The 11,223-nt window shown below is 39.1% G+C and overlaps 1 long non-coding RNA gene across 1 annotated transcript in view; it reads left to right on the forward strand.

Annotated features, from left to right (window-relative positions):
* LOC107750752 (uncharacterized) overlaps positions 1–2,416 on the forward strand; it is a 5,402-nt gene extending 2,986 nt beyond the window's left edge. Inside the window, exons 2-3 of the long non-coding RNA XR_001641175.1 lie at positions 2,092–2,181; positions 2,302–2,416. This is a non-coding gene — a long non-coding RNA (uncharacterized LOC107750752). The remainder of the gene's footprint in view (positions 1–2,091; positions 2,182–2,301) is intronic.
* Positions 2,417–11,223: the final 8,807 nt, after the last annotated feature.

Consider the following 11,223-nt stretch of genomic DNA (forward strand, 5'->3'; position numbering starts at 1 on the left):
AGGTGTGGTTGACTTAACTTTTATAAAGAATATTTCTTTGGATTTGAGACTTTAGTCTTTGCAGCTTTACAGATCTTCTTTATGCATCAAGAGCTTGTGACACTCCAAAGAGAAAGGAAAAATTGAAATCGCATCATATGACCCCTTTAACATCCAAGATGAACTCCTGGACATTTGGGTCAAAGCACACCCAATCAACACGTACTGTATACATACACATATCCATGCACCACCTATTGTAGTAACAAACACATCATCCACATCAGTGGGGTAGCCATTACCATTTCAAACAAAGTTGACCATTTCCTTTCTCTCTATCAGAGCATTAGAGGAAGTCTCTGTGCTGAAATATTCATGATAGTGCCCCACTGCAACCTCACCAGCAACAGCATCGACAAGTATACAAGTATAAACTTCCTCACCATGACTGGTCTTAGTGCATAACCCTGAAAAATGTGGTGTCCTGACCTTGCTAAACTCCCATAGGAAAGAAAAATCACGTGTGAAACCTCTTTAATGTCTCAGTTGTTTCTCCAAGACAGCGCTGAGAGTAAATTGAGATCAAATTGAGACATTTGCGCCACAGTGATCTCACAAATGTCTCCTTTAGAGTTTAAGAAGAAATCTCAACAATGTCTCGGACTGTGTTCAAATTTGCCAAGCCACCAAAAAGTCTACAAAAGACAGAAATCATTTACCCTCAACAAATTATCATCTAATTCTCCCAAAACCAAATGATCTATACTATTTACATAGGTCTATACTCTTACTATATGTCACAAATTGTCTTTTTGCGTATTTTTATTCCTCCTAAAATTAATTTTAGGCAAAACCTCCAACCAAAAAAAATTCCTCTGGCCCTGCTGAAGTGAATATAGGCTACAATGTGTACAAAACATCAAGAAAGGTAAATGGCAAACATCTCTTGAGCAAAAATTAATCTAGATGTCCATGTAATGTCAATTGCGCTGTAGTGTAACTCATTGCAGGACAGTAGATGTGTGTCTCCCAGAGACACTTTGAAGTGTTACTGAAGTCCGGAGGATTGAGGAAGCCTGTCGTTGTAATATGGGGGAAGCAGTTGGTGTGGACTTGTGATTGACTTTAATTTTGGCCGTCTGGGTTGAGGACAATAAGAGTTAGAGACTGGGGGGTAAGGATGTGGGGGAGGGGTCACTGACTTATCAATCTCCTCCTATAAAAGCAAGACTTCTTCAGCGGGCTGTAATTGTGTCCTCTAATGACCAGCACTGGAAGGGAGGACAAAGGGAGAGCTATAAAGGATTTTATGGGCTGCCAGTAGGAAACCTTTGGTACAAATTTCTGAGCAAATGAAACTGCCCTGTTGTTTCCTCAGCCCAGCCAAAAACTTTGTCCAGACTTCATGATGTTGAGCTGGGACCAAAGCAGGCTGAGCCATGGACACCTGCTGGGGCCTAATTGGTCCCCGTTGCAGTTAATGGCTTCCTGTGGTTGCATGTTTACTTCTCATTGGTTTTGTATGCTGGGGGTCCCAGCCCTACTAAAAAAAAGTGGCCATTACGAGACCCTCAGATTAGAAAGAAAAACCTCAATTGTTTCAAGATCTCAACTGTTCCTTAATGTTTCAAGCTGTGCATTGATTTGCCAAAATATGTCAAGTCAAGTCACCTTTATGTATATAGCGCTTTTAACAATACAGATTGTGTCAAAGCAATTAATTAGGAAAATGGTGTGTCAATGCAAAATGACAATAGTAAACACTCAATTTTCAGTTAAAGGCAGTTCATCATTGAATTCAGTGATGTCATCGTCCAGCTCAGTTCAGTTTAAATAGTGTTTGTGCAATCAAGTCAACGATATCCCTGGAAATGAAGTGTCCCCAACTAAGCAAGCCAGAGGCGACAGCAGCAAGGAACCAAAACTCCATCGGTGACAGAATGGAGAAAAAACCTTGGGAGAAACCAGGTTCAGTCTTGGGGCCAGTCGAAACCAGCAGTTCAATTCCAGGCTGCAGCAAAGTCACATTGTGCAGAGGACTCATCATATAAGAGTCTGCGATCAACAGTTAGAGATCCTCTCTGCATCCTCAGTTTACTCTTTCTGTCACAGAAGCTTGTCAGCCTTCAGAGGGCCACCAGACCAACCCTCACACACGATGATGCATACCTGAGGTGTCTGCCTAAAACACGCTACTATCTGGTAAGACCAGCATTATACCCTGCTTTCTCTCTCCGTAGATATTTACTAGGACTTTAAGTGATTAGACTTTAAGTGATTAAAATGCCCGTGATTAACCATCTCTAATCTGGCCTTCATGAGGTTCTGGAACTGCAGAAACAGCTAAAACGACTCGGGTGTCTTCAGAGCCGCAGGGAACAGGAGGTGTTCAGGGTCTGGACAGAACAACACAGAAGCACATGTCAACTTGAGAAGCAACTACAAGCAGTGGGTGAGAGCTGATGCCATGGACAGTGCTGTTTCCACACTGAAACCATTATCAATTCACAGAAGGTAAAACCTATTTGCTTAAAGATATCAAAAAATGAAAAAGTAAGTGTGCCATGTTATTAGATTTTTTGTTGTTGTTTTTAAATAGACAAGGTGCCACAGTAATAATTTGGGCGATATAACTAAAATATTATTGCCATCATTTCAACCAAACAGCCATTGTATCCAATTTGGTTAAAAAAAAGCTACATATATTTTTACTATATATTTTACATGTTTTTTTGTTGTTTGTTTTTTGAGAGAGAGAGATAACTAAATAAAACAGTGGATTGAGTTGAATGAGTTGTGGATCAATTCATTGAAACTGACTCTTTGAACGTATTCATGGAAAACTTCGCTACTTAAGTTTAAATCTGGAAAATTTTGGATTCGCATTTTTTGTTATTGTCGTTCATGCTGGCAGAACACAGCAGTAATTCCAGCTCAGATGTGACTCTTGAGGATCTGCTGAAACAGAAGTCTGGGTCTCTCCCGAAACTTCAGATCACACCTGGTGACTCCACAGCTCAACACAAACATGTAAGCTTATGCTCATTCAATCAGTCACTGGCCACAACACTGCAGCTGAATGTAGAATTCAATTGCCTTTTCCCCTTCTTTCTTTGCTTCGCATGTCTTACTTATTCTTACAAAAAAAGTTTCAGTTTATTTCAGTCAATACAATGAAGAAAAAAAAACCTATTTAGACTATTTAAAATGCTGCCAGGGTTGAAAAGGCCTGCAACTATCCTTTCTCCCCATGCTGTTTGCCCTGCTGGCCTAACACAAACACACCGTCTGCTGGAAGCCAGTTTAACCTCAACTTTATGGGAAAAGAGAATTGATTGTTCACGTAGCAGTGAGATGACCAAACAGGACCCCCCTCCCGCTCAGTAGTGGAGGAGGATCTCCTTCAGTCAGCACATCATGGACAAACATCACTCAGGGGAGAATGTCTAATTCATTTCACACACAAAAGAGACTGACCAATTTGGCCTGGGATGTCACATCATGCCAGAGGTCAGGGAATGAGTTCAACTGTTTGGAAAAGAGCTCTCTTGACCTTAAACAACCTTTTCCAGCAAAAAGAAAAAGTCTCTCTCTCTCTCTCTCTCTCTCTCTCTCTCTCTCTCGTTTTATCTATCTATCTATCTATCTATCTATCTATATGGACGGACAAGCAGACAGACAGACAGACAGAGGATAGACAGATAGATAGATAGATAGATAGATAGATAGATAGAAAAAATATCTCAGAGAAGCTGATGACAGCCACAATAATTACAGCTGAGCCCAGAAATAGAGATATTTGGGATCTATAAATTACACATTCGAGTCTATTTCTTTTTATATTTACCTCAGATTGTTTGGTTTGTATGAGAGATGCTGAGTCACAATATCTATCTGCCATGTTGAATTTCACACCTTTTTATTTTCAGGATGTACAGTCAAATCTGTCTGAGGAACATTGCTCCATCATCACTGAGTTGAAAGGAGAAATATACGGAACAAACTCTTCCAAAATCTTTGTCCACTTACACACCCACTTTTTTTCTTTTCTTTTCCCCAGAGCATTTATTTTGAATTCAGCGTTACTGGTCTCTACCCATAGCTAAAACCACTCTTCAACATAATTTTAATTTTATTCTCATTCTCTCTGTCGGTCTTGTTACATGTCTGTTAGCTGCTACACAGTGCTGTGAGGAAACGCTGTCCTGCACTGCAGTGCTCTGGAGGGCCAGTTTGCACACAGCAGACAAAGTGTGTCCTCACCCGGGTGTGCAGTGTTATCGGGTGTGAGCTGGGCTGTGTCTGAGGCTCTTCCTGAGAAGTAGCACATCATTAGGAATATATTAGCAATCCTACGCTCACTCCATTGGTTGCTCACATGTATCGCTCAGGCTTGGCCATGTTGCAAAGTGGGAAAAAGGTGGAGATCCATCTCAATCTGAGAGACGTAGAAAAGAACGATCTTGTCAACCAGGCACTGTGTTGTGTCCATTTGCTATAACGTAAACTTAAAAGATTGAACTTAAAAAAAGTCTCATTGTCTCAAAGTTCTAAGTCAATAGGGTTGACTGACTTCCGTTGTATGGGTAAAACAATTGAAACCGTATCGCTCAGGCTTGGCCATGTTGGCCAAGTGGGAAAAAGGTGGAGATCCATCTCAATCTGAGAGACGTAGAAAAGAACGATCTTGTCAACCAGGCACTGTGTTGTGTCCATTTGCTATAACGTAAACTTAAAAGATTGAACTTAAAAAAAGTCTCATTGTCTCAAAGTTCTAAGTCAATAGGGTTGACTGACTTCCGTTGTATGGGTAAAACAATTGAAACATTCTTCAGAAACTTCTTTCGTGTTTTGAAAAGAAGAGAACTGCACAGGCTTGGAAAGACATAAGGACATAAGTTTACAAACTTGAGCACTGTAGTCGAACAGTGTGTGTTCAACTCAAGCTGTTCAATGCAACTTTCTGAAAAATAGCTCTCAAATGGTGTTGTAGTGATATAAATTGTTGTCTATTTGTATGTCTACTTTCTTCACAGATGCCAGTCTCAGTAAGAGTGGGTGGAGGAGGGGTGAACGCTTTCCAACAGCAGGGCAAACAGAGTTGGGTACAAGACGAAACTGAGCTCATGTTTCCTGAGGGAAGTGTCAAATCACAGTGTCTCTGATCCCAGTAAGCAGCAGTGAGACAAACACACCTGCAGCAGTCACACACAAACATACATAACCCTCACTTTCATCTACACTTATATAGACAAGTGAACTTCTAAAATGAGAATTAATGTTTATAAAAAGAATTCTCGATATAATAGTTTTCCTTTTCAAAAATTCAACGATTACAATTAGAACTAAAAGGCTTTTATAAGAGAAAAAAAACTTTACAGTGTTTGCTCGACAGCACTGATTTCATTACACAATGTACTGATTATATGGTTTGTTCTAAATACGTTACGTAACTTCTGCAAGCACACTGCTCAGTGCAGTTGTGAACGGTCTACTTTCTGTTTACCTTCTGAATTAATCTATTTTCAACATCAAGAATTTATGTAACCTCTGAAAAACTATATATTAGCATTCCCAGTGCTGGGTAGATTACTTACAAATTGTAGTCTGTTACTGATTACATGTTACATGTTGAAAATTATATTTTGTAATTTAATCAGGATTACTCATTTTAGATGTGTATTCTGAATACTTTTGGATTACTTCTAGATTACTTTTGACATAACTTTTTTTATAGATTTAAATTGGATTACTGTTATAAAAAAGAAAGAAAGAAATGTATCACCATTAACCAACATCAGAGAACATGCAAATGTGTTGTTAAATTATTGAAATATTACCTTTAAATCTCAGGGGGACTTCAAGAAAATAATTTAGGTCAAAGTGGTTTGACTGTCAAAACGTTTGGGAATCCCTGCATCACATTAACAAAAAATTTAAAAAGAGAAGAAAAAAAAAGAATCAGGGAGAATCAATAAATTGTGAATAATTTACTTCCCTTGTGTGAATAATTTGTAATCATGTAATCCATAAAGAAGTAGCTGTAAACTGATTATGAGCATTTTAAAATGTAATATAATCTAATTATAAGTACTTAATTTTTGGAATGTAATTAATCTAGAACACATATAATCAGTTACTACCAGCACTTTTACTAATTCATATTATAATCCATTCCGCTTGGTCCGGTTCGAGTGGCACTTGAACCATTGACAGACAGCATGGGAGTCAGATGCACTAAGGAAGCAGTCTCTATAGCATCAGTTGCTGGTGCAACTCTTAAATCTATGGAACTGAGGTTTACCTGCACAACATCTTGTACCAGCTGGGCTCCATTACACACATGCCACTAAACCTCTCATCCGGGTCATGGCACCACTGTAAACGATTCTGCATGGGGATCTAATTGACGATTGCCAGCATGGGAGTTGGGCAGACTAATAACAGCACTAAAGACCACAGCTTTTTTAGTGTTAGTCGCTAGTGCACCTATTAAAGCCAGGAGCTGGCCTCTGTTACACTCACGCCTCTAAACCTCACTCTCACCTGGGTCATGGCACCACTGTAACGGTTCTGCTCAGGGAACAAACCGATTATTACCAGCATGGGAGTTGACCATGGCCTTCTAGTTGCTTGTGCATCTCTCGAGGCCAGGGGAGTGAGGTTTACCTGCACAGCTACCTCGTACCACCTGGCCTCCATTACATATACAATGCAAAATGTTTGGACATGTTGAGGACAGTTAAGGACATGTATATGTAATAGTGTTGGTCTGTGAAGTCTAGAAAGTAATCCATCACAAAAAGTCTAAAGGTGAAAAACTAAAGTCTCAACGGTTTGTGGAAGACTTATTTAATTGGAATACTTAGATATTAAAAAAAATCTCTCAACTCAAGTGAATATTGCCTCAATAGAACTCTTTGGGATATTTGAAGTTTTGATTGGAAAAAAGCCATGCAGGCTGAAGGTGTGCCAAGCGGTTGATGTTACTTAAAGGGATAGTTCACCCAAAAATGAAAATGTGATGTTTATCTGCTTACCCCCAGGGCATCCAAGATGTAGGTGACTTTGTTTCTTCAGTAGAACACATATGATGATTTTTAACTTTAACCGTTGCAGTCTATCAGTCGTATAATGCATGGCAATGGTAACAAAATATATGAGTAAAAAAAACATGCACAGACAAATCCAAATTAAACCCGGCGGCTCGTGACGACACATTGATGTCCTAAGACACCAAACGATCGGTTTGTGCCAGAAATCGAACAATATTTATATCATTTTTTACCTCTAATACACCACTATGTCCAGCTGTCTTTGGTCGCGCACGGCATCCGGTGCGTGAGGTGTGTACGCACTCTGGCGTAGTTTACGTTAATGGGTGTGTTGATATCCAGCCGAAGAGCAATCAACCATAACTTCAGGCGAGCAGGCTCAGAAATTGGGAATACGTGGAAAGTCACCACTCCCGAATGAGTTCGCGCGAGAGAACGTAATCTTTTAGTTTTAAGTCGGTTTGAACAATCCGGATAAGCGCAAGTAAGTACCATTTTGATTGGACCTACAATGAATGTGCACTGTGTAAACAATGAGTGACGTATACGCGTGAGAGATCACTTCCATACGCCAGAGCGCGTACACACCTCACACACCGGATGCCGTGCGCGCCCAAAGACAGTCGGACATAGTGGTGAATTAGAGGTAAAAAATGATATAAATACTGTTCGGTTTCTGGCACAAACCGATCGTTTCGTGTCTTAGGACATCAATGTGTCGTCACGAGCCGCAGGGTTTAATTTGGATTTGTCTGTGCATGTTTTTTTTACTCTCATAGATTTTGTTACCATTGCCATGCATTATACGACTGATAGACTGCAACGGTTAAAGTTAAAAATCATCATATGTGTTCTACTGAAGAAACAAAGTCACCTACATCTTGGATGCCCTGGGGGTAAGCAGATAAACATCACATTTTCATTTTTGGGTGAACTATCCCTTTAACTAAAAACTATGGGAATTGTTGGAGTCAAACATTTTTACTGAAAATCTAGGAGATATTATGGCTTTTGGCTGCCTGCTATATGAAAACTTGTGCTAAAGTATTTGACTGCAAGATGCCAGTTGTTGCCATAGTCCAGACCGCATGGAGGTGAGAGAAGAGGATGAAGAGAAGGAGCAGTGAAGCTGGGATGAGAGTGGAACCTGTAGAAAGACATGTTTTTTCTCACACCTCCCTGTCATTGTGGATGTGTGCAAACAGAGCATTGGTCTGGAGGAGGGAGCGTGATTGCAAACATCGGGCAGACAGAGTTGGGAAGAACCAGCAGTCAGGGGTATTACTTAGCGTTGCGGCCCACTTAACAGCTGCAACGCACAAGAAAACACAGTCGGTACTAGACATCTATCACATGGACAAACATGTGAGAATATAGATATAAGATATCTAAACATCTCTCTTTGACATTTTCATGGGAAAATGTCTCTGTTTTACACATATTAGCCTTTGAGCTGAATACTTTATTGCATTAGAGAATAAGTATTTCATTTTTTAAGCAAAACATTTTATCTGACCAGTATTTGGGAGACATAAAAATTATTCACATGAGTAAATAAGCATATATATATACAGTGGGTACGGAAAGTATTCAGACCCCCTTAAATTTTTCACTCTTTGTTATATTGCAGCCATTTGCTAAAATCATTTAAGTTAATTTTTTTTCCTCATTAATGTACACACAGCACCCAAAAAATATGTTACGTTTATATATTTATATATGATATAAATTATATGAATATAAATATATACATGCAAATACATGTAAATATTTTCAAAATATATGCTGTTTGTGTGTGTATTTATATACTGTATACATAATAAATATACACAATACACACACATATATTATGTAAACAAAAACTTATTTGGATGCGATTAATCGTTTGACAGCACTAATTTTTACTATTTAAAATAACTGCTTTCTATTTGAATATATTTTAAAATGTAATTTATTCCTATGATCAAAGCTAAATTTTCAGCATCACACACACACACACACACATATATATACATTTATACACATATTATATATAGACATATTATATTTTTTGCCATATGTGAAATAGCCAATTTTGAACTGAAAGAGTTGTATTGGCATGTAAAATCAGTCATGGCTTCTCATGTAAACAGTTTGGTGTGATCTAATCACTTTCATTTCGTTCTAAAGGGTTTTTATACACAATGTTACACCTGTTCCCCCCTCACATTACAATGTGCTTGCATACAAACAGAGCTTTACCACTGCAACCGTTGCTGTAGACGTGAGGTCCACCTAACATCATTCACACAATGGCATGTGCCAATAAGCACCTACAGTATGTCAACAGTTCAGATGTGTCAGATGGCTCCCTCACTCACATCCTGTCACCTCAGGGTGTGAGTTGACACACTGTGTGGCCTGAAAGATTGTGAGGTGCACAGAGTTACACAGCAACTGTGAGAGACGACACTTGTGCTGTCACCTCTGCCTTCTGACTGATACATCCCGCTGTCATGATATAACCCATGGAAGTGACAAATAATCAGCACTGAAGGAATACACAAAACACTGTTCACACCCTATTTATGCTGCATAATTTAATGTAATGTCAAAGGGAACAAGACTTTCCATAAGGGGAAAAAGAGGACAGGATTTTTATCCTCATTGGATTGTGAAACATGGGCGTTAAATATTAGAATGGTGTACCAAATATGTTTATCCCCTTCCTAAAATATAAAAGCAGCTCTATACATTTTCATAAAGAATGATACATTTATACTGTGAAAATAAAAATATTATGTGTAAAATATTATCTGAAAAATAATATTTAATAATAATAATAATAATAAAACACCTAAACCAGCCTTTAGACCAAACAATACATGCAGTACATGTTTGTCTTTATAGGTTTTCACTCGGGAAATCAAAGTGCCTAAATTTTCTAGTCTGCAGTCCACCTTCCTGGAAAAAGTCAGCTCCAAGATGCTTCTTATGGTAAAGGACATTTTTATCATCCTACATTTACATTAATAGAATTACACAATACAACAATAAAAGTAAGTGCTACCAGTTTGGCGCACATGTTTGGATTATGTGTTCATGAAATGGTGAATCTGAAGTTTTGTTGTGGAGATGCATGCTTATTCTTGAAAGAAGGGTTTGGTTTTGTATTTTCAGCACTTGTTGCTTCTCTGTTTTCATTATAACAGAGAAGCCACAAGCCACCGATCAGGTCAAAGACCATTGACATTAAACACAAAATTAGATTAATGCACAAACTTTCGCTCTCTCATATGGCTGACACCCAGAGGTGAAAAATGTGACAATGTCTGGCATCTTATTTAAATGTATAAAAATATATATTCATTTTAGCCTTTTTTTCTTGTCAAGTCAAATCACCGTTATTTATATAGCGCTTTTAACAATACAGATTGTGTCAAAGCAACTGTACAGCATTAAATACGAAAATAGTGTGTCAATGCAAAAGGACAACAGTAAACACTCATTTTTCAGTTAAAGGCAGGGTATGTGATTTTTCAAAAACACTTTAGAAAACTGATTCGGGCCGAATAGCAAAACAAACTTGTAGCCAATCAGCAATAAGGGGCGTGTCTACTCGTGATGTGGAGGAGGGCGCGTTCAGTGCATGGGACGGACATTAGCCGAGCCGAGCGACAGAAAGATAGAGATGGCGGATAAAAAAACAAAAGAGGAAAACGTCTGCGGAAAGATAAGGCAAGAAGTAGGACCCGTGTAAATATCGGATCAGCTTTCCAGCGATGGAGAGAACTCAAGGAGCGGAGGCCTGCGATCGGACGCCGAGGTTGCTATGTTTCTTCTCAGTAGGTGAGTAACACCGTGTCTACAACAGCTAAAGTCTGACTACACTGGACGCGATCAAACGACCGTTGAAAACCATTTGAAATGTATGTCAGCACGTCATAAATAGAACCCGGCAGCAGTTTTCTGTCGGGATTTGTTGCGCCGCGCCGCTCACGTCCGTAGACACGGTGTAACATTGGTTTTGCTTTGTTTCACAGAACTAATCGTTGCCTGGGTTGCGTACGTATATGTGGGGCGGAGCTATCAAAATAGGGGCAAGACCCTTTTGGGGTAGGGCCGTGTTTGTTTTGGTGTTTTCAAATATCAACATTGGCTACCAGAAACCACTTACTCTGCCTTTAAGTTATTCTTGTTCTCTTTATTG

This window comes from Sinocyclocheilus rhinocerous, unplaced genomic scaffold, assembly GCF_001515625.1.
Source record: "Sinocyclocheilus rhinocerous isolate Xijiao unplaced genomic scaffold, SAMN03320098_v1.1 scaffold512, whole genome shotgun sequence".
Lineage (NCBI taxonomy): Eukaryota > Metazoa > Chordata > Actinopteri > Cypriniformes > Cyprinidae > Sinocyclocheilus > Sinocyclocheilus rhinocerous.